Genomic DNA, 9,142 nt, shown 5'->3' on the forward strand with positions numbered 1-9,142 from the left:
CCAATCCAGCCCAACTCCTTCAGCCAAATATCAATTTCTGCAGGGTGATTTGAAACTTAACTTTCTACTCCAGCTTCCACTCTAATTGAAACGTCGCCGACAGTCGACACACATAAATAAATTACCAGTTACTAATTTGCGTCCCAAGTTTGAAGCCAAAACGTTGTCGTGTACATAATTTGTGTTTAGCATTGCATTGTTTTACAGTTAATATATAACGCAAGAATGATGATGTAAACGTTGCTACTCCTGAAACCGTGGTAGCATATATAGCAGGGGCCTTGTCTGAAATCAAGCATGGCATGCATCATGCATTTGCCAAGTTGAATGTCCATGTTCCGGCCAAATCCGAGTAAGTTTACAAGTTTAGAACACTAGCTAACTGGACCACAAAGCAATATGGAAATTTGGTATTTAATTTTACAACACTTGTTGAGGAGGAAGGCGATCCACACGGCCAATAAGGCGGCTCAGAGATACGAGCGTGACGCTGATTACCGCTTCTTGCACGACTGTGTTTTGGATATTTTCGCCCAGTGCCTCAAGTCTGATATTGAAAAATTTCATCATCACAAGGATCATGACCATGACCATCATGATGATTACTGCTTGGAGATTACCCAAGCGGCTACCTCTTTCCCTACCACCGCTGATCATCATATGCTGTTCGAAAACATGTTGCAAGGAAGGTTTTCCCGCCAGAATCATGCCGCCGAGAAGGGGATGGTAGTGTTCGTTGTATTGACCGACTGAGGAAGGAGGTTTTGTCGCCCTTGATAAAAACTATGGCGCCAAGGGGCTGGGAACCTGCCAACCGATGGGGTTATAGAGTGGCCAAGAGTGATGAGTCAATTTCATATTATATATTTTACCTTATTTTTAGTATGATTTGGTGATTATTTTGATAGAATTTTGATACTTTGATTTATATTTTCAATATAGGACATTCGACTTCCTCTGGAGCAAAATGTGATCAAATGAACGAATTTTGGAGTGATTCAAATTGGAGGACGTTCGTGTGTCTCTTGGCGTGCTCGTGTCAAAATTTGGGATTTTTCTACCAAGCGCTTATTTTCTGGTAACAGAATGAAGAAACAGTGCGCAATGCTGGAAAATGACGTTTCTGGGCTTAAATTGCGTTTTTGGAGCCCAAAACGACTTCTGATGGGTTCGTGGCCTTCTGGAATAGTATTCAGAATATTCCAAATCTTAAATTCAGCTAAATTGGGCCAGCTTTGGAGCAGCTTAAGGGTTCAAAACGTGGTTGTTCAGATTTTGGGCGAATTTTACCATTTAATTTAGGTTTATGTTTCTTATTTTATTTTAGTTATTTAGTTTCCTAGTTGGATTGGAAGACCTTTTATTAGGAGGATTTAACTAGGTTAAATAAGCTTAGCCGGCTACATACTTGGAACTTCTTCTTCTCCCTGCGTTCTTGAAAAGAGGAAATTGGCCAAGCGTAGAGATTTTCAGACTTTTTCCATTCTAGGTGTTTTCGATCTTTTATTATTTTAATGAAGAACTTTATGATTTTTATTATGAGTATGCATAACTAATTCCTTTTGCTAGGGTGAGGCCACGAGCCTTAGCAAGAATATGTAGTTTCTCTTCAATTTGCTTATGATTATATGCATGCAGGTTTTCGAGTTATTAATCACCGTGTTTGAAACTATCTAATTATCTTGATGTTTGATCACCATTAGGATGTTTAGAAAAGTAATTTGATGCAATTTTGGTTGGAGGTCGATCCCTGAAATTGACGAAGGCTTCTTGTGATTAATATGTGCAAGTTCACTTAGGATGAATATCACGTCTTGAGGGTTATATGGTTTTTCAAAAGGTTTCACAGAACTTAATGAGTCATGCATGTTTAGATTTGATCTGAATACCACAGACGGATTGCATGTTTGATATACGCTTTATGTTGGGGGTCCAAGTAGGCATATATTAGGAAAACTTAACTTTCAAAATATGCATGTATAAGTCATAAGTAATTGGAAGAACTATATAGGATTGGTAAGGCGACGGCGGATCCCTAGTGCTTTCTTAATTTGATTTCTCCAAAACTGTTTTCTTTCTCTTAGCTTTAATCTTGCAGATTGTTTTATTTTTATTAATTAAATTCGTTTTAATTTAAGTAGGTTAAAAAATCAATCATCTCAACTTTCTGCTTTATAATAATTAATTGGAATTTGAATTTGTTTTGAATTATTTAATAATTCTTGTGGAGAACGACCTTGTGAGATCTGTTTATACTACAATATCCTTGTCATTCTTGCAAGTATTATAGGAGTTTTTAGCACGTTTGCGTGTAGTAAATTCCCTATCAAAGAGCAAGTGGTTGCTGCCAATGAGATTGATCCCGACGATGCTGTGCTGCTTCCGCATGACATATTAAGCTACATCAAGTATCCCGAGCTCGAGCAAGAGGCTGATGTTAAGTGGAAGAAAATGGTGGAGGTCTACTCAAAGCAGGGGAAGCTGAAGAATTGATTGGCTGTGTGTGATGTCGACAACACCTTGTCGGCGGGTTTGGCTTTAGGGCTTTTGTTGCCTCAATTGAGTGACGAGCCGTGGAAAGGAAAGGTGGTCACTCACAGCAAAAACCCTCGGCTGCATTCAATGCAAGGCAAGGATCTTAATTCGAGGGCCAAATTTATACAGACTTTGATCAAAAGCCAGGACTGGACGGCTGATTTCGGGAAGTTGTTCGATGTGATTCTAGAAGAGGCAGTGAACGGAATTTGAAGCCAGATAAGATGGTCAAGAAGGTGCTTGCCTTGACCACATACAAACATTTCTTGACAGGCAGCAACTTCAGCTTCTGGGGGGAGACTAATTACGAGGAAATACGGAACAAGTATAAGGAGAAGGGGTATGGAGAAGTGGTGCCACACCTAGTCTTTTGGAATATGATCAAACCTGAGTATTCGGCTGGGCATTGTAGAGAACCAGAACCAGGGGTGACGTTGTTGAGTGGCTTCTCGTACAAGCTGCTCGAGTCCTTCTTCGAAAATGATGGTGACATCGGCCCCAACCATGTCATGGAAGCTGCTGTATCTGCCCCAGCCTATCAAACTCTGGCAGTAGTCGACTGACTGACTCGCACACAAATCACTCGTGTGAATGTGTTCATCTATATATTTCTTGGGTCGTAAAAGTTCCTCTCCAGACCATCGGTAGGCCTTAAGCTTTCATATTTTTCATTTTAGAACAAATTAATCGTGTTGGATTCGTAATATTTCTAAAATCTCATCTTTTGTTTTTTTTCCCAGTACTTATAAATGTCAAGTCAAATAAAAATGAAAATAAATTAGGATGTGAAAGGGTCAATATTAGAATTAATCATGTCAAGTTACTAACAAATAACTTGTTAGAGACTTGTTAAAATTACTAATTGGACAGGTAAAACTTGTTTTATTTACACATTAATTGTTATTAATCTTCCTGTCAGAATTTTGTTTTGTAATTTGGTATATTGATTGAAAGGAAGCATTCAACATGCTCCTGTGGTTTCCCCTCTCATGGTGATGAACACATAACATTAGTCAATCACTGATGACATGGCTCAGCTTGAATGAGTAAGATTCGAGGGCGAGAAAGCGAGGGGCGATGAACGTCGAGAAAACATGTCACCAGCTCTCAAAATGACGTAATGAATAGTCAACGTTTGAGGACGGAGTACGGGAGGGTGAGAGTTTTTGTTTGAGTTACAGATATTACTAGAAATATGGCCCACGCGTTGCTGCGGGGTTAGTAACCATATAAAAAAACAAAATGTTTCAAAGCTATGAGAGATTGTTAAAGAAGGTTAATGTTATTTACTCTGAAAGATGTTTTGAGTTTTTTGAAAGAATTTTTACATGAAGAGGTGAAATTGGGTGAATAAAGCTCTTGGAATCCTTAGAATCCTTGGAATCTCTGCAGTTAAATGTCAGAGTTGGGTTCAATTGGTCTTTAAAAAATATCCAGACAAATTGCTCCATTCTGACTGCTAATATTAGGGTGCCTTCAACATATGAGACACATACACACACAAAAAAAAACATTATTAGTGATCCCTATGCATATCGTTTCTCTGAGTATTCCAATTCAGCAGTCCCTAGAATCTTACACAGTGGCACCAGGTTGTTTCTCCTACTTTACAAACTGTTTTTTCTTTAAAGCACATTCTGCTGATAAATAGATTCTTCACAAAAATTATGCAATACAATTGTACATGAAGTGCTAATAATCTTCATAAAATAGCAGTTACATTTCTTCACAACTTGAGTGATCTCTAAAATAAATGAAGGATGAGGTTATAGTTTATCACTTTCACATTTACATTTGCCCACTATTTAAGTGTTATATTTAAACTCCAAACGATGCATAGGTTATCATGTAGTTACATCATTAATTAAAATTCACATCCAATAAGAGTATAAATACACCTAATTGGTAATATCTTGAGAGAGAGAGAGAGAGAGAGAGAGATACCTGGCAATGGGTCGACTTGCAATGAACTAAAGAACTCGACCTTTGCTTATGATTACATCACCGCTTTCAAGAAATACATCAATCAGTAAAATCAAAAGTGACAACACAAAAGAAAATCCCAGGTAAGGTTCTCATTAGCAGTGAAATTATTGGTATTGCACTAAAATATTTAGTGATAAGGAGATAATGATTTAAACAATATTATCTCAATCATTGTTCTGATAAAGAGAATATGTTGCTTGTTTAAAACTACCAATCAGGATCACGGCTCAAAACTAACTGTTAAAACCTTTCATAATAGTAAATTATTGTTCTTTCTTAAGATTCCAAATAATTGGATACACACTCCTTTTATAGTTTTATATATGGATATTTGACCCTCATCAGTCTTATATACTCCCCTCGTGGCAATGAGACTTTTTTATGAGCGCATTAGACAGACGGGCAAGCTTTGAGCATTCAAAAGTTTTTCAATTTCTCAGTTTGCTTTAGGCCTCATGATATACCGATAACAGTTAAAGATGATTGAGCAAAATAAAAAAGATGGGTTACATCCAGAGGAAAACTGAAATAGAGAACAAAAAAAGAACATAAATGGAACCCAAACGCAAAGAGAGTGAGCGTGTTAAACCCAAAAGCGTAACCCAATCTCATTTGCACCCCCATTTGACCATATTACATTTGACCATATTAAGGATAGAGGACACTCACATCGTTGCGGTAGTACTCTTCTTTGTTATGCTTTTCCTCAAAACCGCCATTAAAAAACCCATAAAGCATAAAAATTTAGAAACAGAAAAGAAAAGGTTCTAAATTTCCATTAGAAACACAGAATGTACAGAGGGAAACCAAATCGAATTATTATGCCCTTTATTCCCAACTTCATCAAAACAACCAAGAAGTATAATACAGCAAGGTTAATTTCACTTTCTTTAATCAAAATGAATTCTAATTCTTCCCATCTATTTGTCTTCGTTTTTAGGGGCTTTTGTGTGCCGCTTTCGAAGCCCTTTATGCTCAAGATAAATAATTTCGGTTTTTTCCTTTGAGCTTTTTCTCCAACAAAAACAAAATTCCAAAAAAACGAAGAGCAACGTGTTCTGAAACGAAAAAACAGAAGCAAATCATACACCCAAAATTACAACCGATCATTTTATATTTTCTAGATAAATCACATTCCCTATCATCATGTATGATAAATATTCAAAGTTATACCATCCCAATTCCACATAAGACAGTACACAAACCTTCAGATAGATGTCAGCGGATAGGCAAAAGCTAGGTTTCGTGTTGCGGTAACAACTCCTGCTGCTGTTCATAGATAACTGCAAAACAACACAAGGTTCTATATTGCTACACTTGTATTGAATCAATTCCAAAAGGGTATTTACAGTAAAAAAGAAGCTCTATATACCTTTTCTTGAAATGTCAGCCCCATACTTCTTGGCTTAAGCATTAGCAGTAGCTATAGGCAGTAAAAATAGAAAATCAACTTTTTACCTACATCATCACTGAATGGCAGCCACGAATCTTCCACTGCCTATAAATTCCACAGCTGCCTTACCCTTTGCCTCACACTTCATTGCTTGAAAAAAAAAAAATCACTACAGTCGTTCCAGGCTTCCAGTAATAATATTATCATTCCCCCTCCAGCTATAGAGCTTTGTGTGTTTGTTCTTTGGAACCAAGAAAATGGCCTCATCTGCAAGCGAAAAACGCTTACTGTTATCCAAGATTGCAGCCAATGAAAAACATAGTGAGAACTGGCCGTACTTCGACGGATGAAAGGCTTACGATCAAAACCCTTTTCACCCAACTAAAAGTCCTGAGGGTTGTAATTGAGACGACTGAAGGGGTGTATCTTTTTGTTCCTTTATCGGCAACAACCTTCTGCGAGAGAGATATATCGAGAAAATGGACAAAAGGTTGAAAGTAGTTAATCAATATCGAGAGAGACATATTGAAGGGCATTTTCGTCACTCTACTGTTAATGAACAGTAGCTTTTGGTTTGAGTTTTAGTATATCTCAAACATACACCATGCCATTTCAACTTTTTGATCAAATCCATCGTCTCAACTTTTGCTTGCAGATAAATCAACACATTCAATACCTGAGATCCCCTATGGTCAGGAAAATATATTACTTTTGAACACCAGTTGGGACCACACTCCTCATTTCCCTCATCATGGAATTTTTTTTTTTATTGTGACGAAAATAAGGATGGTACATTACGTGTTTTTATGGAAGTAATGAGAAATTTTATTTTTTAAGTTTTTAAGTTTTTAACACACATAACCTATCATTGTATAGTAACATGTGGTGTACAACCCCGTATTCCGGTTACACTGAAAAATCTCTGCCCATCATGTTGAAAACTCCAGTTTGCTCACCAATCACCACCTTAAGGCCCTGTTTGGCAGATCGGATAAAGGATCAGATAGGACTAGTTATACGAACTCGGGTGTTTGGCGTTCACTCATATTAAATAAGCGCCGATTAATCAGCCTGCTTATTTAACATGGTATACGTCTGCTTAATAAAACCAACCAAAAGGCTTGGATTATTAATCTGTTTTGCCCTCCTCTCTGGCGAACTCGGCCCTCTCTCTCTCTTCTTCTCTCGGTGTCGTCGTCCTCCCCGTCACCTTCTATCACCATTGTCGTCCTCCTCGTTGCCTTCTCTTGCCATTGCTTTTTGTCGCCGTCGCTTTCTCTCGCCATCTTTGCTCTCCTAGTCCTCGTTGCCTTCCTCGTTGTCCTCTCCTTGTGGCCTTCCTCATCACCTACTCGCCGTCCTCCCCTGCAACTGGGTCTTGCAAAGAAACGTGGTGCGGCAGAGAGATGATTTCAATTTGGGATTCTTTTGCAGTCAGGGAAGAAGAAGAAAGGAGAGAGAGGGAAGGAGTTTGGGGGGTGTGACGAAGAGATCTAAGGAACAATTATTTGAAATTCTTCTATAGTCGGGGAAGAAGAAGAGAGGGAGTTTAGGGGGGTGCGGCAAAGAGATATGAGGAACAAAAGAGATGATTTCAATTTTTAAATTTTTTTTTTTAAGTTTGATTTATATAAAGGAAGATTTTGTTCTTTTTTTTATTTGACCCATTTGATGGTCGTGAATGTGTACATTTTTTCCCATTAATCATCAATTTTTATCTTTAAAATATTAATATTTTGAATTTCTCCTATCCAGTATAATATCAAACACACTATAAATAATACAGTCATTAGTCCGATACTGCATCAAACACTCGACTAATTTAGTCAATACTATCCAATGACTATTTATTCTATCTGATAGAAATAGTTAATACAATTCAAGCTGCCAAACAAGGCCTAAAAGGTTTTTCTTTCCACTTTTGGCAAAACGGGCCCACGGATGTATCCCTTAATAATAAAATTTTTATTGTGGAATTGGAAATTGAGTAGTGTTAGTTAATACAATTCAAGCTGCCAAACAAGGCCTAAAAGGTTTTTCTTTCCACTTTTGGCAAAACGGGCCCACAGAGGTATCCCTTAATAATAAATTTTTTATTGTGGAATTGGAAATTGAGTAGTGTTATTCACACTCATTTTACGTCTCACGTATTTTTTTATTGATTTTCGTCGTTTGATCTGATGGTCGAATATAAACCATGAAAAGTTAAATTATGTATGTGGATAGCACCACTCTTGAAAGAGTAATGCTAAGAAGACTAAATTTGCAAACTAAATGATGTGTCACCAATAGAAAATAAACATATTTATCAACGTTTAAGTAATAATCCAATCATCAATTTCTATGACATTTAGTTTACAAAATTTAATTTTCCCCTTGAAAAATCACTAGAAATGAGCCTTAATTACATCGACATCTATTAGTGTTATGATATGTAACATTTTTTTTCCGAAAAACAAAAGATGTAACAATTTTTTAGTCACATGCATTATGACTTAATTACATCGACATCTATTAGTGTTATGATATGTAACATTTTTTTTCCGAAAAACAAAAGATGTAACAATTTTTTAGTCACATGCATTATGACATGTAACATTTCCCTCTATTCTTAATCCGTTCCTTATTTACAAGGTGGAGTATGAAGATGGTAGAAAAAACTTAACTAGTGATATATATATGTTTCAAATTTGTGAAAGAAAAATATTACATTAAATTAAATGAAGGGCTCACTTTCAGACCAATAAATAAGTAGTTATAAAATATGATTTAAATTAATGGCTTCTCTAACATTACTTTTTAGAATAGCTCACATCTAACACAACTCGAAACTTGCACATGCTCAATGCGTTGATGATTACGATCAAAAAACATTATTCATCTAATATCATATCATTAAAAGAACATAGAAAAGAGAATATTATATACTAATATAATTTCATATCGCATTCATATTGAATTCGTTAAACAAGTGTGCTCCTCTTCCATGGAATTGGAAGGTCTCACACAGACAACGACATAAACCTTTAGACTATTAGCTACGCTACTATGATGATGATTACGATTGAGGACTCAACCTAACCAACAATTATTTAATGAAAACTGAAATGAGAAGACACTACTGACACAACTCGGACTCAAACAGACTCATTGCAAATTATTGTAGTTCCATATAACGCCGGCCACGCACGCCTTCATTCTTTACTTTTTAATCTGGATTTCAGCCAC

The 9,142-nt window shown here is 36.6% G+C and overlaps 1 long non-coding RNA gene across 1 annotated transcript; it reads right to left on the reverse strand.

The window, feature by feature from the left end:
• Positions 1 to 5,274: 5,274 nt before the first annotated feature.
• Positions 5,275 to 8,805, reverse strand: LOC139195782 (uncharacterized). The gene is made up of 4 exons (XR_011580749.1): positions 6,274 to 8,805; positions 5,894 to 6,181; positions 5,727 to 5,804; positions 5,275 to 5,579 (listed from the first exon to the last, which is right to left on the reverse strand). It is a non-coding gene; the product is annotated as an uncharacterized lncRNA (long non-coding RNA).
• Positions 8,806 to 9,142: the final 337 nt, after the last annotated feature.

The sequence above is a fragment of the Malus domestica genome, chromosome 05 (genome assembly GCF_042453785.1).
Source record: "Malus domestica chromosome 05, GDT2T_hap1".
In the NCBI taxonomy this organism is placed as follows: Eukaryota; Viridiplantae; Streptophyta; class Magnoliopsida; order Rosales; family Rosaceae; genus Malus; species Malus domestica.